Genomic DNA, 24,738 nt, shown 5'->3' with positions numbered 1-24,738 from the left:
GTACGCGGGCTTCTCACTGTCGTGGCCTCTCCTGCTGCGGAGCACAGGCTCCGGACGCGCAGGCTCAGCGGCCATGGCTCACGGGCCCAGCCGCTCCGCGGCATGTGGGATCTTCCCAGACTGGGGCACGAACCCGTGTCCCCTGCATCGGCAGGCGGACTCTCAACCACTGCGCCACCAGGGAAGCCCACCTTATTTTTTTAATACTCTAAATGAACATATAGGTATTAGCCCATTTTATTGTTTTTTAAAGACTTTTTTTTATGTGGATCATTTTTAAAGTCTTCATTGAATTTGTTACAATATTGCTTCTGTTTTATGTTTTTGATTTTTGGCTGTGAGGCATGTGGGATCTTAGCTCCCCGACCAGGGATTGAACCTGCACCCCCTGCGTTGGAAGCCAAAGTCCCAACCACTGGACTACCAGGGAAGTCCCAGCGTTAGCCCATTTTAAAGATGAAGAAATAAGCTCAGATGGGTTAAATAAATTTCTTTCTGTCAGACTGCTAGGAAGTGGTACAGCCCACATTTGACATACAGATGTTCAGGTTCAAGTTCAGGCACTTTCTCTAATATAGCCCATTAACCACTGTCATTAGTACATAAGACTTGCTTTCTTGAATTCTGGAAGCCATTCTATGTGAAAGCCCCTTCTCAATTACCTGAAAACAGAAAGTGGGTAGAAGGGAAGAGTCCTTTAGAACTGTTTATCCCAAATAAGAAATAAGGTAGTGAGTCAGTACACAGCCCATTAGGAGAAAGCAGAGGAGGACAGGCAAGGGAGGAGGGGACAGATGAGGTGGAAATCAAATGTGATCTTTTTTAGCACCTTCCCTGTACCAGATTCTAAGCTAAATACCAGAACTCCAGGTTGGGACCAGATCAGGTGAGATTTCTTCAAGAGAGTTTGGATTAGTAGAATCCCAACAATCATCCCTTATTTCTCTTGAATCTAGGATTAATCACTGTCCAACCTCTTCTAAGGACTTTTGGTGACAGAAAGCTCTTCCCCTCACCAGATAGCTCATCATGTTGTTGGGCAGGTCTGATCATTGGAAAGAGTTTCCTTATATTAATAGTAATTAAATTAAAGCCACCAGTTATTACATCCCCCCCTACCATGCATCTAGTATTTTATTAAGGTTATTGCTAAGCCTTACCCTATCCCTTCAAATGAAGTATGTCCCTCTGCCATAAACATTTGGCGAGATTTAGGACATGTCCAAGCCCTGACAGTTGATAAGGAACCAAACCCAGGTCTCTGACTCTTCATTACACCAAGCTGCCTGCCTCTGACTTCTATCCATTGGCACTTTTCCAAGAAGAAATCCAGGATGTACAACTGAGTTTTGGAGGGACCTGGGGTTTCTGAATGCTCAGCAGTGAGATGGGAAAGAAATGGAGGTAGGAGTGGGGTACAGAGGTTGGTGGCAAGAAAATGAACATTATGGTGGCACCCTGACTACGGGATTTTATCCATACGAAGATGACTATAAACCCCGAGTTAGAAAAATAGCAATGCAGCAAAGGTCGATGACTATTCCACAGTATGCATATGAGGAGATGAAATTTTATTTTTAATGTTTGAATAACAGGGTGTTTTCATAGCTACCTAAAATGCCCTAAAGGAATTCAAAAGTGATAAATTATAGCAGAACAAAAAATACAAAGTATTTTTGGTTGACTTTTTTTTTTAATGGCGTATAGCTGCTTTACAATATTGTGTTAGTTTATACTGCACAGCAGAGTGAATCGGCTATATATATATATATATATATATATATATCCCCTCTTTTTTGGATTTCCTTTTCATTTAGGTCACTACAGACCATTGAATAGAGTTCCCTGTGCTATACAGTTGGTTCTCATTAGTTATCTATTTTATGCATAGTATCAATAGTGTATATATGTCAATCCCAATCTCCCAGTTCATCCCAGCCCCGCGCTTTCCCCCTTGGTATCCATACTTTGTTCTCTACGTCTGTGTCTCTATTTCTGCTTTGTAAATAAGATCATCTATACCAATTTTTTCAGATTCCACGTATATGCATTAATATATGATATTTGTTTTACTCTTTCTGCTTTCTTCACTCTGTATGACAGTCTCTAGGTCCATCTATGTCTGTACAAATGACCCAGTTTTGTTCCTTTTTATGGCTAAGTAATATTCCATTGATATATGTACCACATCTTCTTTATTCATTCCTCTGTTGATGGACATTACATTTAGGTTGCTGCCATGTCCTGGCTATTGTAAATAGTGCTGCAATGAATACTGGTGTGCATGTGTCATTTTGAATTATCGTTTTCTCTGGGCATGTGCCCAGTAGTGGGATTGCTGGGTCATATGGAGGTTCTATTTTTAGTTTTTTAAGGAACCTCCATACTGTTCTCCATAGTGGCTGTATCAGTTTACATTCCCACCAACAGTGCTCGAGGGTTCCCTTTTCTCCACACCCTCTCCAGCATGTATTGTTCGTAGATTTTTTGATGATGGCCATTCTGACCAGTGTGAGGCGATACCTCATTATAGTTTTGATTTGTGTTTCTCTAATAATTAGTGATGTTGAGCATCTTTTCATGTGTGTGTTGGCTATCTGTGTGTCTTCTTTGGAGAAATGTCTATTTAGATCTTCTGCCCATTTTTTGATTGGGTTGGTTTTTTTTTTTTTTTGATATTAAGCTGCATGAGCTGTTTGTATATTTTGGAGATTAATCCTTTGTCAGGTGCTTCATTTGCAAATATTTTCTCCCATTCTAAGTGCTGTCTTTTTGTCTTGTTTATGAGAAATTAACTGTGTCCTCATTTTTAAAGTAATGGACATTTAAAAGGTACTCTTGTTTATGTCATTAATTCCAGATATCTTAGTGATTACTTTAAAAGGGCATTTAATTTTTTCAGATGTGTATCTTGGGATATATGCTATAAAAGGACAATTAAAATTTGAGTGAAGTCTACACATCTATGACATATGAGAAAATCGATTCTAAATTAAAATTACATTATGTAGACTGTCTTTTATAATTACTTATAATTTTAAAAATATACTCTATTTTTCATCTAAATGACCAAGGTTGGAATTTTTGCTCTGCTACTTATCCCTTTGTGGCCAGAAGAGTAGCTTAATCTCTTTGAGCCTTAGTTTCCTCATTTGTGGACTTGATTTAAAACCTACTGTATTGTTTTGCTGTGATGAATAAATGAAATCACATTTGTAAAGTATTTAGCACAATGATAACATGTAGTCTGACATAAGAACGAGAGAAAGTGAATCAGTTCTGTGGGTGAAAGAAAAACATTATGAATTTAAACATCTGGACAAGAAGGCTACATCTCACTATTTGAATCTCTGCTTTCATAATATTTTGTATCATCTGTTTAGTGATTTACATGAAGAGGCCCATTTAAGTACTGTTGTGTATTTTTCATAAAGTGGATTGAATCCCCTGACATATTTAGAGTAATTAAGAATTTCAAGTGAATATGTTTAATGTTATACTGATGTGTGTTTCTTTGATGATAGACATTAAATAAAATAACTAATTGAACTGAATAATTGAATTTTCAAAGCCATTCATTGTAAAAATTAGCAGTACAAGAGTAATTGTGTTTCTATCAAAGGACATCATGACTAAACATACTGCTTTTTATAATGGAAAACAAATATATCTCATACTTCTGAACCAACTAGTTGTAACATAGTCAATGTGTACCTGATTAATTTGCACTTTAAATTATCATAAAAATACCTTAAAAAGGAAAGCTGAAAAATATGTGATGGCAACATACATTTTCGAGCGGAGTAGCTTGAGTTTGAATATTCATTCTTCTTCAGAAATGATTTTGGATAAGTACATTTTGTAAGCCTTGGTTTCTTTATCATTAAAATAGAGATAATAATAGTGCCACTTGTGGAATTGTTTTGGTAATTAATTGAGATAGTACATGGAAACCATCAGGCACATTGCATGTGTCATTGTGTAAGCATTAGAGGTATATAGTATTTCAAATCCATATAAATATACTGGAAAGACTGTACAAAGACAATTTTATTGTGTTTTCTCTAACAAAATTTGTTTTAAATAAGTAAATAATCATTGCCTGATTTTGTTTTATAAATCTGAATAATTATAGCTGACTTTGATTAAAACCAAGTTCACCAGCATTAACTTGTTTTGTATTCAAAACGTGCCTATACTTAGGAATAGATTAGGCTAGGAGCAAAGAGGTTTATTCCATAAGATGTTGGCTTGTCACGTTAGATTCTTTGTGATTATACTGCCTCAGGGAATCTAGCTGTAGTCACACAATCACAGAAAACATTTCCATGTTCCATTCCAGCAGTACTCCCTTAAGGTTTTTGAAACAAAACCTAATAACTGATTAGGTTTCCTATATCTTTCCTGCTGTTCCCGTGATGCTTTTGTTTGCCCTATAACCACAGTCAGAGGAAAGAACAAAAAATGTTTTCATTTCTCTTGTTGCCAAAGCTAAAAATTTGGAAGTTATTCTCCTCGACTCTTCTATTTGTCGTATCTCCAAAGTCTATTCAGGTACCTAGTTTTGCTGATTGGATCTCCTTAATATTTTGAATTTTTTTCCGTCCCATTTATCTACACAGACACTGACCAAGTTTATACTCTCACTTCCTCTTACCTGAACTGAATTTACCTTTTTGACTAATCTGCCTCAAATCTCATCTCTCTCCTCCATGCTGTAACAAGAGGTAATTTTCTAAAATAGAAATCTAGTAATATTACATCTCTGATTAACAGCCTTCACATTGCCTGTACAAACAAACAAACAAACAAACAAACCTGAACTCCTTGGTGGAGCTCCAGGCCCTCATGGACTTGCTCCTGCTTCTCCAGTTTCAGAAGTTAAGATTTCAGGCTCTGGAGTCAACAGGTTTTCTTATATGTAAAATTAGAATTAACAATAGTACCTATTTCACTTGGTTGTTTTAAGAACAAAATGAGATAATATTTACTTACCTGTGTGACACATGGTAAGATGTCTCAAATTTAGGGTCCCTTAACATTATTTCTCATTTCTTCCTCCATGTATATCCTAGACATAACAAAGAATCTTCTGTTCACCCAACTAGTGACATTCTCTCTTGGTTTTGTTTCTGTGACTTTGTGTTTATTGTTTCTTCTGCCTGGTTTGTCACCATATAACCCCTTCCTCCTCAGCTCCTTTGTCTGCCTTGCATATCCTGTTCACCTTTCATACTTAGCTCAAGGATATTTCTTTTTGGAAGATGTTCTGATTTCCCCATTGACAGAGCTAGAAACTCCACAGCACCCCATTAGGAGATCAAGGTCAAGAGTGTGTATTCCGGAGTTCCACTGCCTGGATTTAATGTAATGCTCTTGGGCAAATTACTCAACTTCTCTAAGCCTCAATTTTATCTATAAATTTGTGTGAATGATAGGACATATCTAAGGGTATTACGTGAAGATTAAATGAGGCAATATATGTATGTGCTTAGCACAGTGCATGACACATAATAAAGGCTCAAAAACTATGAGTCAGCAACTATAATAGCAAGTAGACTGGAGTTCATTGTTCTGACAGAGCATACATTGCCTCATGTTATCACAGTCTTGCTAATGTCTATGACTTTACATATACCAGACTGAAAATTCTTCTTAGACCTTCTATTTTTGTGTTCCTTGCACATGGTTTGAAAACTGACTCATGATAGATCATTGGTATGTTTATTAAAGGAAAAATGGGTGAATATGTACTTTGGTGTTGCTCTCGCTTGAAAACTGGTAGGAATTTTATTTTTAGCAGTATTTATGGAGCAGTCAGCCTGGTATAGGGAAAAACATTTCATTTCAATAAACAACAAGCACTAAGCTCCAGTCTCTTTGAAGATGAGGTAAATATCTTATCAGTCTCTGTATCTACAAAACACATACATGCATTGCTCAATGAATGTTAATTATTGAATAGATAATTTATGTGTTGATCTCCCCTATTAAACTGTGTCTAAATTATAAGCAGAGAGTATTCCTCCTGTCCAGTAGTATCATTCACATAGTAAGTGTGCAATACACTTTAAATACTTTATTTGTAATTGTGGCCCAACTTATAGACTATGTAAAAAATTCGTTACAAATCATTCCATGCAAGTTGTTGAAATCTCATTTCATGCTCTCAGACAAAGCTATTATAATTTTTATAGTATGAGTTATTTTAATAATTTTATTCCTTCTGTAATTATGTCTGTAATTTTTAAAAAGTACATGCTACCTTAAATTTGGGGACCATATGTTAAATACTTTTAAATGTGATACTCCCAAGAGTAGAGAGTCTAGCGTTATTATGATCCAGAAACACTTTTGACATTGTGTTTGTAATCATACAACCCACATAGAACAGTGGAAGTTGAACACAGAGTGATTTGAAGCTAAAAAGCTCAAGGTTCAAATCTTACCTCTGCCAGCAGTGCAGTCTTGGACATGTCATTTTATCTTTCTGAACTCAGTTTCCTCCTGTGGAAAATGAGTCCAATAAGACCTACTCTGCAGTACTGTGAAGAAGGTTTGGAACACAATAGCAGCTCAGCAAAAGTAGCCATTCTGATTTTAAAAGAGCCACCATTTTACTGAAGCCTAATTATTTTATCTTATCCACTAATAAGGAGTTCATTCATGAGCATCACTGTACTACAAGGTGCCCTAAAGCCCAGAGGGATGAGTGAATAATTCAACGATTTTCTGAATGTTAACTGCTGAAAAATTGCATACAAAAAATGATTTGGAACATACAAAATGTTCTTGGAAACCACTGCTAACTTAACAATAGCTAAATCCATCTGCTCTCCTGGAGTTTCATTTATATTAACCCCACTCTGTATTATAAACCCATATTTGGACTTAATTGATTCTGGATTAATATCTGATTTATTGTCTAAAAATAGAAATAAAAGAAGATCCAATAGAGAGATCAAATTCAGGTGATAGGCCCATGGTATTCACTCTTTCTTTGTTCCTTTCATCCAAGGGTTTTGAAAGGAGAATTTTTTAAATCATGGCTTATTCTCTAACAAAGTGGGTCAGTAAAATGGTTTATTGAATTTATGTCATAGATCTACAGAGGGAAGGAATGAGGCTGGTGTTGTCGGTTTATCAGTATGCCTTAGTTTCTCAATCACAAAAAGATAAAACATATACCTTCCTCAGAACTAAGAAGATATTACATGAATTCAATAAGACTGTTATGTTGAGATGCTCAGGAAATAGATATACTGTATGTCTACAATGCAGTTTCTTATAAGGAACAATTGCAAAGCTCACATCTCAAATTTCTAGGACTGTAAAATTTTCATTCGAGGGCTCACATGAACATTTTCTGTTGGATACATGATGTTATATTTTCACGGTGTTTTGTGTCCTCACATCACAACGAAACCACAGCTGTCTTAGAATAATTTGCTTCAAAAGAACACTCATAACAAGGCTAAGGTGATCTGTCTTGAGAACCAGATGAGGTTTCCTTTCCTTCTTTCCTCCCTTCTATTTTCCCTTCTTCCCTTCCTTTCTCCAGTATTTATCTGGCTCCTACTTTGTGATAAGCACTGTGACAATTATAAATGATATGATACAGAGGTGAATAAGGGACATTCCTGCCCTTAGTAGGTCTGTGGTCTATTTGAAACTATAAACTTCAAGCAATTACATATGATATGACAAGTGCATCAATCATGGGACCATATGAGGATAAAAAAGAGTTAACTTGAATGTCTAGTTTGGGGAAGTTGTGGAGGAAAAGACCTGAATATAATCTTGAAGAATGAATCAAAGTTTTCCGGGTGGGTAGTCATGAAGAACATTTTAGGTGGAAGGAGTAGCATATGAGAGGCAGTTCTGAAGTTCTGTGGACTCAGTGGGAATAATACAAAGATCCCTATAGTGGGACTACAGTTCTCGTAAAGGGGAGTGTTGGGAAAGGAACACAGAGAGGTGGGGAAGGTCAGATCCTGTAAGGATGTGAGGGATTGTGGGCTTTATCCTGTAGGCAGTATAAGCCAGCGAAGTTCTTTTACCGTGAGAGTGCCTTAGCTTGTTTTTAGAGAGAATACTTTTTTTCCTATAGCGTTTGGAAACTGGATGTGGTATTTTGGAAAGACTCTGGTGGCAGGAAGACCAGCTATGAGACTGTTGTAAAAATCTGGCAGGACAAATAATAGTTCAGAGTAAGTTTCAGGTAACAGAATTCTCTCGTGGACCCCAGGTTAGCTACAGGGCTCAAGTTTGGTCTTCATGCCGGGTTATTACATGGCAGCACTTCGTGGCAGCACTGCCCTGATGGGCTGAGTCAGCAACAGGAAAATGCTAGCTGCTAGCACGGCTATCTCTAAATATCAGTCACAGAAACAATCAAGAAAAACAGTCCTTGTGTTATACTAAAGAGGGAAATTGTACTTAAATAAGTCTACACGCATGCAAGTTATGTTTGTCTTACTTTCCACATCAATTAATGGAGATAGTAACACCACCTAAAGACCAGATGTTTTGAAGATTGACTAATGAATACTTCTAAGACATTCTTAAAATTTTTAACTCATAGACCATTTGAGAAACTAATGAAAGCTAAGGCCATTTCCTAAGAAGATAGAAGCAATTGACAAGGCGTTTAGGAACATAAGGTTTGGGTCAAACAGATCTGGGTTAATTTCCCACATTATGCTAGTATCAGTATGTGGCAGGTTATGTAACTTCTTTAAGTCTCAATTTCCTCATTGAGTTGCAATGAAAATTAAATAAGATAATGAATGTAAACTGTTTGGCTTACTACCTGGCAAATAGTAAGTCCTCTGTAAATGTCAACTACTAATTAAATGGTAAATGTATCATTGCCATTTACTGTATCACAAAGTTTTGCATAAAATTTCAGGTGATCTCAGACACTACATCCAATGTAGTGACCAGGGAAGCATGGATAAGAACCGAAATTGCACAGTGAAAGCTCCTTGCACAGTGTTTTATATTTTAATGGTTCTTGATAAATGTTTAATTTGAATTTAAATTACCCATAGTAAATCCTTCATTTATATATTAAAATTTTTGTTTATTTAGTCATGCAATTGACCTGGGTCTGAAAGCAAACTGGTTTCAGGTGAACACATTTACAGCCAGATTTTTTCATTCTAAATGAAATCTAAAGGAATATACGTATATACCTGGTATAAACTGGGAGAAAATAAGAGCAGAGACTTTATTTTGTTAATTGAGGATGTATGGTTGCAGGCAACAAAGTGAATCGTTCTGTATTTCTAGCTCTTGGAGGGCTATAATGAACAGATACATATTGTCAGAAGTTTCTAAATTATTTAGTGACCGATTATGACTAATTATGGAGATAGTTGTAGTTTTACAGCTTGTAAGGGTAGTTTGTATAGCATAACACAGTAAAATTACAGCTGGTTTAAGAGAGCAGGATGTAGGAAAGAGAAGGGAAGTTTGTTCTTTTTCAATACCCATGTGATTCCTGAGCCTTGAGAATTTTAAGTGGGCTCACATTCATTAATTCATCGGTGAGCACTCACACATACTGTGGCAAGCTGAACATGATGCTAATCGGTGAGGCTAAAAGAAGAGTTTGTGGTCTGGTGGTGGTGATGAACGTGCAATAAGGAAGAGGTCTATAAAAAGCACTGTTTGTGGTGAGGGGAAGCCAGCAAGGAGAGGGGAAAGGCGGAGGTGTGGAGAGAATGGCATGCTTTGGAGTTGTAAGCAATTTGCTTCACTAATATCATAGAATGCTGAGGAAGGAGGAAGTTATGGAAAATGAGCCTAGAAAAGGGAGGCAGGACTGAAGTATTGGCTGATAATTTATGCCATGCTATGTTGAGTGGGCTGCCAAATAACAATACTCACTTCAATTAGTGGTGACATTTGTATTACAATAACTACCCAAATTAAATTCTCAGAATGTCCTACATGATAGACATACGTGTGTGTATATGAAAATACACCCATACAAAACATTTTATATTTATTTTTGTAGAATCTACATGTGTTTGGTGTATACATGTGCATGTTGGGAATCTATAATAACAGGAGTGTTATACACATAATAGTAACATGTGTATACATATAATTCTAATGTTATTGGTTGTGTTAATCACATCTGTTTAAACTAGGGAAAGCTAAACTGAATGAATGAATGAAAATATAGAATAGGCTATTACTCTATTTCCAAATGCTTTTCTGTAAGAAGTAATATTAAATATGTTTTGGACAAAGAGTGTTACCCAAAGATCTACTTCAATAAATATTTAACAATGACTTGTAACTATTGACTGATGTGAATAAGTATATGTACTGTGCTTTAACATAGTTTGTTTTCTAGTTCTTAAATAATTTTCTATTGTTTTCCCTCTCATTATTTAACATATTCATATTTTCATAGGTAGCTCAAGTAGAATTTTAGCCAATGAAAAAATGTATATCTCGTCTGAGTTGTTGCCAATTCTAAATACTTATGAATACTTTGTGAGCACAACTAAGACGCAGATATGATTTGGGCATAGATCATTACCTCAGGCATCTTGTAGCTTAGCAGAGGTGGTAATATGTTAGTATTAAAAACAATTAAAGGCAATAAGTGGTATCATGAGAGAAAAGTGTGAGAGTTTGAAATTGGAATGAATTACTTCCAACTGGAGAACATCACGGAGGGCTTAAAAGAAGTGACATTTGAGCTGGTCCCAAAGGAATGACTAGGATATATACATTTGCAAAGGAGTTAAAGGTGAAAGGGCAGAATATTATAAAAAAGGAGCAGAGATATGGGAAACTGTCCTGTGGAATATGAATAACATTTTATTTTATAGCTAAAAGCCATTTATTTATATCATGAAAATGCTGTCACTTTCCATATGAAGGGAAAGTATATAAACCATAGTTATAGTGACATCTGTCCATTTCATTGTCAATGAATATAGTGGTTAAATGTGTGGGCTTTGGAATCAGACAATTCTGGCTTAGAATACCAGCTCTGCCTCTTCTAAGGTGTGTGATTTGCGATAAATCATTTAACCTCTCTAAAATGGTTTCCTTAAATGAAAATGGTAAGAATGATAATGTTCTACTCAGAGAACTGGTATAATAATTAAACGAGATAATGAATATAACGTACCTGTTACCACTGTGGCTGACACATAATAATTATTCAAGAAACAGTTGTCATTAAATGGTACATAGGTCTTGAGAAAGACATTGACTTTTTAATTTCTTTCTTTCTTTCATTGTTCTCAGTGAGAGAAGGGATGGCAAGATAGCCATAGTGAATTTCGTTGATAATATAGGGGGAGAGTGGAAGAAGGAATACAAATACTCCAAAGTCCCCTTTCTTTGCTTTCTTCTCATTCTGTTTAATATACTTGAATTTTAACATACACCTAAGCCATGCAGTATGTTTTTTGAGTGTTATTTACATGGCTCTGTTCAAAGCTTGGAATTGTCTCTATCCATCCTCCCTAGATTAATTATGGGTGTGATGTGTGCATGTACATGAGTGAAAGTGCATGCGTGTGTGTGTGCTTGCTTAGTTATGCATTTTGCTGCCTCCTATTAGATTAGGTATAATCATGGTAGGACCAAAATTTTGTATGTGTAGTTTCCTGCTTTATGCTCTTATGGCTATAATGATGAGAAAACTGATGTATGACCAATTGTACCTAGAGAATTGTCAAACCTCTTTTAAACTTCTATAGTATAAATATGGAAGAAGGGGAAAATAGAATTAATTACAGGAAAGGTGATGTCGTGGTGCTTATCCTGAAGTACTTAACTATTTAAATGTGTAACAGTTACTTAGGAACCTGCTCATTCTCATCCTTTATTTAACACCAGTGAAGTGAGTCACGTCCTCATTGTCTTTGACTCAGTAGTTGCTAAAGTTAAGTATTCTATTGAGGAGGAAGGGTGATTCTACAGTATATCCAATATGCTATTTCTTTCTGAAACATTGTTTCTTAATGGACACATTCATTAAAAAAATTCAAAGGATCCAAAACAGAGTCTTTCTTTATTACATTCCATTCTGGATGCTGGTCCTGCTTCGAGAGGATGGATAAGAAAACAAGATCTCAGATATTCCATCTCTGGAACTACTAGTAAAAGCCATTAAATGATAAATGTACGCTTAACAGGAAGTTATTTGCACATCTTCTTCGATGAAACTATGTAAGCAGTTTCTCATTTCATATCTATATCCATATATCTATATGCATATGTCATTAAAATAAGTTGTGTAAATGAAAAATCCAGCGAATAAGAAGGACGACCATTTCTTGAGAAACTGCAGCATCGAGTAACTGCCAGGCACTGCACTAGTGTTCTACGTACATTATCTCTAATCTGTTTGATATCACAACGAGGAAGGTTTTATTTCACGTTCTACGGATTAAGAAATTCAATCCAGGGTCATTTGATTTCTGTGAGCTAACTAAATGTAAACAGAAAAGTGTTGACAGATAATATACTGTCACTTTTGCTTTTGAGGATCTCATAATCCGTCAGGGAGAGGAGGTGGGTGAGAGACTCCTAATAATGTGCAGTAAGTATGCTGTGGTGGAGACGCTGGGGGTGCAGACAAGGAAAGCGGGAAGGGTCACATCTGAGCTCATCGTGCCTGAAGGGCTTTTTCCATGTGGAGAAAGAAATGTCCTAGAATGGACATTTTTGGCAAAGGGAATGGGGTTTATTGTTACTAAGTAAAGAGATGCCTACTACAAAGAAGGATTTATATTTGTAATATTTTTGTTCATTGATCTATAGATGCACATCCAAAGAGCCTGGATGTACGTAGTCCTTTAAGGAATGACATAATGCTATTAATGTTGATTACGCTGCTTGGGCCTGTCTAGTTGTAAAACAGTTAAAAGAAGAGTTTCTTTTAGGACATGAGTCTTAGGGCAGAGACTCCTCCATGTAACTGGGTACTTCACTGAGCAGTCTTAAAGACTTGTGACCATTGAATTGGCACATTGTCTAAAGACGAAAATTTTATTTATTTATGACTCTCTAGATAACTTCTTTTTGAAGGATCAGTTGTAGACTTAGAAAGACTATAGAGATTACAATAAATGGAAAGTTGGGCTTTTACATGGTCTGTGTACAGGCTGAAATCGAGTTGTTTAAAAATTCGGGCTGTTAGAAACAAAAGTAACTTTAGAGATACTCATGTAGCCCCAAACTCATGAGAGATACTCATGTAGAGATATTCATTCACGGGAAGCAGAGGCTGAGTGTCTTGCCCCAGGCCCAGAAGAAAGCAGGTTCTAGAATCCTGTGGTTTGACTCCCTGTGCTTTTCCCTTTATAACATTTTTATCTAGTACTTTAAGAAAATAAAGATTTAACAGAGAATTACTTTACCTTATGTTATGGACTGATCTGTGTTTCCCCGAGATTCAGGTATAGAAGCCCTATCCCACAATACCTTAGAATGTGACTATATTTGGAGATAGGGCCTGTAAGAGATAACTAAGGTTAAATGGGGTCATAAGGATGGTGTCCTTGTAAGAAGAAGTGATACCAGGGATGCACTTGTACAGAGGGTTGACCATGTGAAAAAGCAACAAAAGGGTGGCCATCTGCAAGCCGAGAAGAGAAGCCTCAGGAGAAATAAACCCTGCTGGCACCTTGATCTTGGACTTCAAGCCTCCAGAACTGTGAGAAAATAAAAATTCTATTGTTTAGGCTGCCCAGTCTGTGGTATTTTGTTATGGCAGCCTTAGAAAACCAAGATACCTGGCAAATTTTCAAATTAATGAAAGAAGCACACTGACCTTGTTTCTTGATTATATGACAAAAGTTAGTTATACACTATATATTTTGACACTTCCCCACAATATTTATCTAATATTTACTATTTTAGAGAGTGCTTCTCTCCTTAACAGCAAGAACGGTGCTTCATACATCTTTACTTCCCCTATGCACAGAATAGTGCTTGGCATGGAACACGGGCTCAGTACCTATGTGAATAAATAAATGAAAGAAATGGTATTACTCCAAGTGAGCATATCTTTCTCATAACTGAATCACATGCCTTTGATGTCAAGCATTTTTATCGGAAAAACGATGTTTTCCTTGAGATATACCTTCTCCTTTTCTTAATTTGGACATAGTGATTCCTCCTTCCTTCCTTCCTTCCTTCCTTCCTTCCTTCCCCCTCGCTCCCTCCCTCCCTCCCTTCCTTTCTTTCTTCTGCGAGGCTTGTAGGACCTTAGTTCCCCAGCCAGGGATTGAGCCCAGGCCCTCGGCAGTGAAAGCACAGGAGTCCTAACCACTGGACCATTGTGGGCTGTGGTGAGACATAACACTTTTATATGGTAAAGTTCAAGGAACTACTGACAGCTATTTCCTGCTATGTCAAGAGGCCTTTAAGTCAGATTCTTCTCACTTTTATGGTGCTTAGTAGGTTTCTCAACAAAAGTTATCTCTATACTTTATAATATTTCTTGTTCTCAGGCTCTTTCCTATTGCTCAGTGATGTCTCTATTTAGCAAAGTCATCTGAGAACTGGGGACTACCATTTTAGTGTTTTCTGCTATCCCTCTGGTGTCACACACACATCTGATACATCCTCGAGCATGGCAGTCAGTTGTGCTTGCCAGCAGACAAATGCCACCTCTGTGAGGTGCAGTACTTATGTATTACACCACCTGGTGTAGGACTTATTTGCATCTGAAATCCTTCCATCCTCAGTTTTCAATTCATGGGGCAAAACTGTAGCAAACACTATTCTCCTGATTATATATTTATCTCACTCAGTAACTAGCATCATTTTTTTCCTTTTTTTCTTTGAATATTCCTTTCTGTTTGGCATCTAATGTGTATATGTATGAGGAAGGGAAAATTAATAGTGACCATAGTTCTGATCCTAAAAGATTTACTCAGAGTGAAACTCTGAGATGTAGAAAACAGGGTGATATTAATCATTAAAAAAAAGTTTCAGAAGTGCAGAGTGACCTGGTACATTTTGAATACCTGGAGGCTATAGCATGAATGAATCAAGAGAATGAAATAGATTTCATTTAAGAAGACAAGGAAGTTTGAAGAAGTTCATGGCACAGATTGGAGCAAAGAGGGGAGGGATTTTTAGAACAGTAAATGATACTAATGGAGGTACTCAAGTAGGAATTAGAAACTTTTATTGAGGAAAATATATTGAAAGTTGAATGATGGAATTTAGGTATTCTACCAAGTGTATAAAAACTGAGTTTGGATAAATAATAACTAGCACTTACTGGAAACTGTGCACTAGAGATTTATACTTATTCGTATTCTCATTTAATCACCAGGACAATCCTATAAAATGAGTTACATCATTATAGTTGACTGATGAGGAACTGAAGACTCAGGCTGGGTTACTTATTCCAGTGGAAGTACTGGTTAGAATTTGGACAAGGTATGCCTGGCTCTAATTTTCATTTTCACACAATGTTCTGTAGAAGGCAAGGAAAAATGAAATAAAATGTGCATCAGGGTCCAACGAGGAAAATAGAAACAATTTTAAGTATTTGAAACAGAAGAAATCTAATAAAATGAATAAATTACACCATCCATGGAAACAGCTAAGAAACAACCAGGCAGTGACAGGGCGACCTAGAGATTAACCACAGCAGGAAGACGCTCCCCCTCCTAAGCTGGAGGATCCAAGCTTGGCGGGGGGAGGCAGGACCAACCACAGGAATCTGGAACCACTGCGGGCCCATTCAGCAGAGCTGTAGCCAACGAAGAGGTGATACTGCTGCAGGAGATGTCCTTGCAGGCAAGGACAAAGGGACAAATGCCTTGACTTCCCCCTTCCTCCTGCCCCTCTGGTCCTTTCTTGGATGCAAGAAAGTAAGGAGTGTGGTGGTAGAGCTTCAATATCAACTCTTATTATTCTTATGGATGAAGGTTTCTCTGGCTCTCATATTTTAGATGGTCTAGCAGAGGAAAAAAAAGAACCTCAGGGTCAGTTGTTTATTAGATCCACAGGGAAGAGTTTGGATTATGAGGTGAGATAAAACATAGTTCAATTTCATGATAACTTAATTTTTCAGACTTTTAATACTATGGAACCTTAAGGATTGGAAAGAGCAATGAAATGCCATTAAGTTGAGTAGTATTTTACCTAAGAATAGACTACTTTAGAAAGTCCTAGAAAAGGGAAACAGAAACAACCCTAGGTTTTAAAGACTGGGTAATTTGTTATTTGCGATCTGCGGGCATAGAGCATCGGGGAAAGGTGGCTTACTGAATGCTACAAATTGATGTTAACAAGGGGGCTGGGTATTCAAAAATGATTCCAAAAAAATCATGCTGTATTTTTGGACAAAGGCCTTTACCTCAAGAGACATGGATTTGACAGCCTCTTCTGGAGAACTGTACTCACAGGCAGCATTTCATGTCTGACCTTAGGCAAGCAGGCAGAACTGGAGTCAGAGGCTGACGGAGTGCCTGCCCATATGCTTCTGACTTGAGCCAAATTTCCTGTTCATAAAAATGACTGACGGACCCACTAGGCCCTGATCTTGAAGGAAGATCTCTGTTCAGTGCTTCAGATCTTGTAAATGAGTGAAGAGCCTCCATGAGGCATCAAAATTGCTTCTGGCTCGAAGAATACAGAAAATATAGGATGAAAGATGACTTCGAAATGTGTTTTCATTTTCGGAAATCCTGCCATGTTTCAGATGTTCTCTCAACGTGACTTTCATTTATTTGGAAACTTCCAGTGCCTCTGGCAGGCAAAACTAAAGCCCACCATAGGGGGAGTGAGCTTCAGGAAAAAAAGGGTACTATATGTATGGGAGGAACAGAGGGTACCGATTACCCACTGGATCTGGGAGATGGGCTACCTTCTCTCTGCAAAGTTACTTGCGTGGTACTAGGACTTTAGCGTTAATGATTCTGGGATCATCTCTAGGTTCTGTTTATAGAGCTCACCGTAGTTCACTGTTAATGCTTCCAGAAGGATATTTGCTCACTCAGTAAAGATTTGTTGAGTATTTTCTATGTTCCAGGAAGTTGGCTAGACAGTGAGGACACAAAGATGAAAAGGGTGCTTTCTAGTTACCAATTGCTGCTTTCCAGGAAATCACAGGATATTGGAGCTCCTAAAACTGAGGTTGGATGGGATGGTAGAAAAGAATTCAGAAGTCTGGGATTCTAGCCCTCTCTCTGCCACAAATCACCTGTGTGGCCTTGAACAAGTCATTTCCCCTCCCTGGGCCTCAGTTTCCATGTCTCTCAAATGGGATGACTGTGGATGCTTGAAAATCCCACAAGGGATTATTGAGGATGCAAGAGATAATGTCTGGGTAAGAATCGTAAAGAGAGAAAACGCTAAACAAATGAAAGCTGTCTTAATCACCTCAGCAACACAAAAGTCTTATATGTTCTTTCTCTAGAAACATCATTCTGTAAAATTCTCAAAGCCAAACGCTTCATCGAATGAGAAGGTAGACAGAGAAATAGGAGTTATTAGGCTGCAGTAATAACTCACATTTAACAAAAATGATTATATGCCAGGTTTTGTGTATAATGGTTTATTTATGTGGTGTTATGGAAGTCTTATAACAATCCTGTGAAGTGGGAGTTGTTACTCCCATTTAACAGAAGGCAAATAGTCTCAGAGAGATGATGGAGCTTGTCAAAGGTCACGTGACTTGTAAATGACCAAGTTTGGGCTTTGAAACCAAGTCTGAGTCATATGTTCAGTAAGTAAAAGTTACTTAACGTTTCCTGCACCTCATGCAAACCAAACCCTAGAGAAGTGTCTGTGCAAAGCTGGTGCTTCCTTCCTTTTGACATAGGCAGCCTGTCAATAAACATGTTCTAAGACATACTGTGTGAAGCCCTAGACATCCTGTGTATTGGTGAGTGGGGTGGAGACACTTAAAAGTAGATTTCTGGACAGAGAACAAGAAAAAGAAAGTAGTGTAAAGGAAGCCAAGACACTGGCAACAGAGACTATGGTGTGAGGAGCAAACTGGAAGCGGATGAACACCCAGGCTGAGATGAAGAATAAAATTAACACTCAAGGAAAGGCTAAAACGAATTCATGTGCTAAATGCCACAGGGGAATTACCTCCTACTTTTCAGTTTGTCATTTCATATCTGCCAATACTTTTCTTGAGTCCTTGATGTTGTAGCCAAAGTAGAAAATAAATACACATTCCACCTATCCAGTGCCTGACGCTGATTAAATATCTGTGATGCAAAAAAATGTATAGTTTCCAGAATATATTTTATTCATGAGGAAATCTCCATATGAAACAAATTACTTAGGGGACTGAAAAACTGTCTTCATCCAGGCTAAATCAGATACTTCCTATTTGAAATGTGTAAATTCGAGATGCTTTGTTCCTGGTTTTGTTGGTATAGCTGTTTTCTGAAACCTGCCTCTAAAAACAAGTCAACATGTGTAACTGGGATATTTTGCCATGTAGAAAACAGTGTCGAGACCTTACTTGTTCTTATCAAGGACTGTCTCCTTTTCTTCTGGGTTCAGTAATAGGACACTGTATAGCTTGGTTTCACAATGAAATTGTTTCTCAAAACCTTCGCTCTCGGGCTTCCCTGGTGGCGCAGTGGTTGAGAGTCCATCTGCCGATGCAGGGCACATGGGTTCGTGCCCCGGTCCGGGAGGATCCCACATGCCGCGGAGCGGCTGGGCCCATGAGCCATGGCTGCTGAGCCTGTGCATCTGGAGCCTGTGCTCCGCAGCAGGAGAGGCCACAACAGTGAGAGGACCACGTACCACACACACACAAAAACAAAAAACAAACCAAAAAAACCCTTCTTCTCTCCTCAAAACTGTCTTGCTGGCTTAATTGATACTCTCAGTGCACCTGCACGTAATGGCTTGGTGCTGCAACTGCAGCTCATTTCCTACCAGCTGCACGTGGTCATCTGAGAGCCCTCAAACCCTCTGGTGGTTGGCTTGCTTGCAGGCTGATAAACTTTGAGTACAAAACTCTTAGTTAATCCCTGTTCCTTGGCTGCTTGTATTTTCAGCAACTGATAGAGCAAGGGCAGTTTTTCTTCTAAAACCTAAAGAGTACTTTTTTTTTTTTTAATTCCTGGGTTGAAATCAAACATTTAGCCCATGATTCTTTTTTGAAAACTTTATTTTATTGAAATATAGATGATTTACAATGTTATGTTAATTTCTGCTGTACAGCAAAGTGGTTCAGTTATATATATGTGTGTGTGTGTATATATATATATATTCCTTTTTATTATGGTTTATTACAGGATACTTAATATAGTTCCCTGTGCTATACAGTAGGACCCTGTTGTTTATCCATTGTATACGTAATAGTTTGCATCTACTAACCCCAAACTCCCAGTCCATCCCTCCCTCACCACCCCCACTTGGCAACCACAGATCTGTTCTCTATGTCTGTGAGTCTGTTTCTGCTTCGTAGATAGGTTCATTTGTGTCATATTTTAGATTCTACATATAAGTGATATCATATGGTGTTTGTCTTTCTCTTTCTGACTTACTTCACTTAGTATGATCATCTCTAGGTCCATCCATGTTCCTGTAAATGACATTATTTCATTCTTTTTTATGGCTGAGTAGTATTCCACTGTGTATATGTACCACGTCTTCTTTATCCATTCATCTGTCAATGGACATTTAGGTTGTTTTCATGTCTTGGCTATCGTGAATAGTGCTGCTATGAACATAAGGGTGCATGTATCTTTTTGAATTATAGTTTTGTCTGGATATATGCCCAGGAGTGGGATTGCTGGATCATAGTAGCCCATGATTCTTAAGCTTTACCATGAGCTCTTGTCAGGAAAGCAGTGAAGAACTTACAGTGGCACATAGACACAATTTAGCTTAACATGGCAGGGGTTCCTGAATCTCTGTATAAGTATCACCCCCACACAGACATAGGAGAGTAAGTCTGGGAGAACGCAGATAGTCTTAAGAAAACCAGGGAAAACCCCAAATTCACTTGAATTCTCCTAGTTGATCATAGCATTGAAGCACATTTTAAACTTGCTTCCTGACCATGTCTGTCTTTCTGCACGTCTTCCTGCTCAGCCACACCACGTGGACTCACCTCTGTTTCTGGTGCTCACAGAGTGCTTTCTTCTGCCAGAAATACTTTTCCTCCCCTTCCTGTCTGATAGCTTTCACTCATCCTTCAGACCCCAGCTTAAAAGTTACTTAACGTATCTTCAGAGACCCCATTGCGAATCCCCCAGATTAATTCGATCTGCAGCAGCTATTTATCTCTGCATCGTGATAAAGAGAAAACTGAGGTTTGGAAAGTTGGCACTGCTTATTTAAAACCGACCCAATGGCAGATCTGATATCGGAATCTATGTTCATAGAATTCTACCACCCATACCTTCTGCTGTTTACAACTCTGACCTCCTAGAAGGAAGGAGGGCCTGATGAGATCAGAGCGATAGAGCAGCTGGCGGTTTGGTTGCTGCGTCACTGAGTTCTGGAGTTAGGGCTCCCTAGGGTCCTCTGATTAACATTAGGTCAGTCCCAAGCCTGAGCTAGAGCTGAGGCTGCGGGGCCTGATGCTGAGACCCCCAGCCATCGAGACTGAGGGGTTTGTGGGGGGCAGGGAGGTTGGCACAGTGGTGCAGTGGCAGAACTCACAGACCTTCTCCCACAGCTGTAGGCCCCAGCTCTAGTTAGCAGCCCCATCAAAATAAAGGCTCATACTAACTCTAGGAGGCAAGCCAAGGAGTAGCACTGAACCCTCCCCTCCCCAGGGCCTTTCCAGGACACTTCCCTTGGAAGCTACCTCACGGAGCCCCCGTGAGAGAGAACCAAAACCTTCCTTACATTTTCGTTTTGTGCGACTGTGTTCAAAGCCTTTTACCATAAGAGCTTCACTTGACCCTCACAAAAGCGCCCTGAAGTCAGCAGACCAGGTACTATTATCCTCATTGTTCTTACAGCTGTCAAATAGAGTCACCTAGAGGTTAAGTGATTTACTGGGTGTCGCATAGCCAGCAAGTGACTGCACTGAGACTGGAATGGCAGTCTCCCAATTTATGCTTCTGTGCGTTCTTCACTGCATCAGACTATCTCAAAAGCGGCATGGTAATGACCTTCCTCTGTCTGTCTGCCTCATAGGAGAGGATAGTGTCTCAGCAGCATGGATGGACCAACCTTCCATGCACAGTTACCGTTAGAGAGAGATCACGAGAACAGAATCTGATCAAACTCTGGAATCAGACTACCTAGCTTCCAATCTCAACTTCTCTGCTTACTGGCTGTGTGATTTGAACATGTTCCTCAACCTCTGTGTGTCTCAGTTTTACATCAGCAATGTAAGTGGAATAGTGATAATACCTACCACACAGGGCAACGCAGTGAGCAACACATGAGTTATTTCAGGCTTTACATAGAATAGTGCCTGACATATAAGAAGCAATCCATAAATATTAGTTTGTAGTAGGGGTTAAATGGTTTTATTAGCTCCCTCATTTTGTGCACTGTCCCATTTAAAACAAAACTCAGTTACTAAGCTCACCCTACATAGATATCAGTCCTCATCATAAATTATGTTTTCTCTGGGCCACGGTTTAATTATGGTCCAGAGAAAGCATGGTCCACGTGCACCATGACATTTAGAGCATTTCTGTCATCTTCTTTCTGTTGTTCTCTATATACTGTAAGAGAATGATACAGAGAACTACACTATCTTTCTGTTCGGCTTTCCCCCTAATTCATTTGAATTTATTTGCTGAGCAGACATAATTGACATGACACAATCTAATGAATTACCAGCCCGCACTCAATGTCCCAGCTTCTCTCTGCTGATCATTTACTCTTTCTACAGCTCCCTTCACCTATCATGGAAATTGTCTCTTAGTAGGTTCATTTTCTAGTAGCGGTATTTTGTAAATGCTTAGCAGCAATGGTAGGCCTAATGATCAGCAAGGGAAAGGGGAGAGCTTTTCTACATGGTACTCTTTTGTCATACTGGTCTCTGCTTTTCCCTGTAAGTGAGCAGCAAGAATCACTGAGTCTGAATCCCAGCAGGGCCATGCCTTTAATTGCCTCCACTGCAGGAGCCCAGGACAGTAAAGTGAAGCGATTACTGACTGCAGATGGATTGTCTCATCTGCAGATCCCCACCTGCAGAGATCCAAGGAATTAATTGAAAGCTTTTAAAGGTGCTGGTTGGAAAAGCCAGCATCTCCTCTTTTCCGTGTTCTAAAGTTTTATTCTGCTGTTAAGAGACCCTGAAACCACTCATTGTGAGCATAAAACTGCATGTTCAAACACTTAAACCAATGCTCTCTACTCCCTAAAGTGTACCATTGTATAGCCTACATTTTGAAATCACAAACCAACAGTGTGCAAGCGGCTAAAGAGATCTGGCTTAGTAGCTTTGTGGCCTCCTTCAAGTTACCTAACCTTTCTGAACTTCAGGTTGTCCGTCTGTGAACTTTCTCCTTCATGGAGTTTCTAATGAACAGAAAAGAAATGAGTTAAATCACCTAGTGTAGAGACAGGCACATATTCTCTTCTACCCCTCACCCCTTCCTGTCAGGGGAAGAAAGGTTTGTGGGGGACTGGACAACTTGAAGGGATCCTCAGAATCACCAGTCACCGATCTCCAATATGATTATTGAATACATTTCCCAAATTAGCTTTTATATTGAAAGAAATGCAAGGTTCTGGTGATAATGTAAATTAAACAGAAAAATAATTATTACAATATAGTCATGTAATCTGAGATGCAGTGTGGTTCTAATATATATTTACAGATCTTGTTGGCTACTGCATCCCAGTGTCCTGACTAGAGCCTGGCACATGGTAGATACTTGATCAATGTTTGTTGAATAAATTAATGAATGATATATAGTTATAATGATCCAAGGCATCGATTGGAAGCATTTAAACATGACAGAATGACCAATACCTCCTTTTCTCTGATGCTCAATTTGAGTTCTGTCATTTAAAAATTCATAGACTGAGGATCATGTTTATAACCATTAAAAGATAATTGACCTGAAAAAGAGAGCATTACATGCAAGCATTGTGTTAGCCATCATTTCCTTTAATTCACACACCAGATGTACAGGCTGTGGTGTTAGTTCCTACTTTATGGTGAGCTTAACTTTGTCCAAAGTCACACAGGTAAAAAGTAGAAGAGCAGAAATTTGAATCTAAGTATTATGTCTGGCCCCAAAGCCAATGTTTATTTCACCACATCAAATTAGATAAATAATTAGGAAAAGTTTTAACTGAAGAAATGCCAACCTCTCTACCCCACAAGTGAAATAACTTCCTGAATTCCAAGATCAGTTTGAATAATAAAAATGTGTCCCTTCTGAGAGGACCGGCACTTTAGGAAAAGTTAGATTCACCTTGAATTATGAGTAGGTGAGACAGGGTATTGGTTAGTCCAGAGGACAATGGTTGGTCTTAAAAAAGAGTATCATTTTCTTTGTACGAGTACTTAGTGCCTTAGGCATATTGCCATAGTCCCTTAGTGGTTTAGAGTTTTTCAACAAAAAGTAGAATCGTTACAGGGTCAGAGAGACAGATGGGACTGATGGAAGCAGCTTTGCAAATGATCGAGGTGTCTTGCCTAGAGGAAGTCTGGTAAGGAGGAGGAAAGAAACTGACCAGAGCTTGAACAGAGGCTGCGACCATATGTCGAAACGGAGAGATCAAGGGACAGAGTGAAAAATGTTAATAACGTGAAGAGAAGTGCAGAGTTGGAAACGGCTCTAAGATTGCTGTTTTGGAAAGCTGATGATGTGCCTTCACCTAGTGTTGCTGGGCAACCAAGTTATGTCCATGCACAGGACCACCTGTTGACTCAGTAAGATGGCTCAGTTTGTAAGCTTCTATGACCGGCATATTTACTTGTATACACTCTCTGATATCAAATATTTTATGTGAATAAATAACCCCAAATGCAATATTTATGCCTTGTCACAAAGCGTGGGCTCTGGATCCAGACTGTCTAGGTTCAGATCCTGGTTTTACAACTTACTGTATTTATAACTGGGTCTCAGTTTCCTCCTCTATAAAATAAAAAATCACCATCACAATACCTTTTTTGGCTAAGAACGAAGATTAAATAACTTTAATACGTGTGAAATATTTAGAACAGGTCCTGGCATAAAATAAACTTTCAATAAATGTTAACTATTATAAGTAACTTTTCTTGCTTTTTCCTTTATTCTCAAATCTTTTGCCTATCACTTATCACAATTCTGGAGATTATTTCTGAGATAATTCACCTTCACATAAATATTCATGTTCTTTCTTTCCCCCTAGTTCCTGATTTCTTTCATTCTTGCCTATTAGTTTACAAAAACCTGTCTGATTAACTATCTCTCCGGTCCATTTTGGAACCTAAAACATTGAGAAAGAGAACAAAAATGACCCAGACTTCCTTGGAAAAAGCCAGGTGGAATCAGTCATCAGTCTCCACAATCCATGAAAACCCCCGTACTGACATCAGAACTTCCACATCTCCATCAGCCTCTGCAGACACCTCTCATTACGTTTTCTTTCCTCCAGCATCAGTACTTGTTACAAAACATTATTCCTTATTTAACTGTATTGTCCTTTTTATTCTGTTTTACTGAGCTACTCTTATTGGAGTCATTGCTGTTACTTCGGAATATTTTTTTCCCATTGCAAACAGATGATGTGTAAGCTATGCTTGAGGTGAATATATTGCTGTGGGCTAGCTTGGAAACTTAAGGGCCTTTT

The sequence above is a fragment of the Aethalodelphis obliquidens genome, unplaced genomic scaffold (genome assembly GCF_003676395.1).
Source record: "Aethalodelphis obliquidens isolate GAN/ISIS:26980383/991018 unplaced genomic scaffold, ASM367639v1 scaffold50, whole genome shotgun sequence".
Lineage (NCBI taxonomy): Eukaryota > Metazoa > Chordata > Mammalia > Artiodactyla > Delphinidae > Aethalodelphis > Aethalodelphis obliquidens.
Note: the sequence above shows the minus strand (reverse complement) of the source record.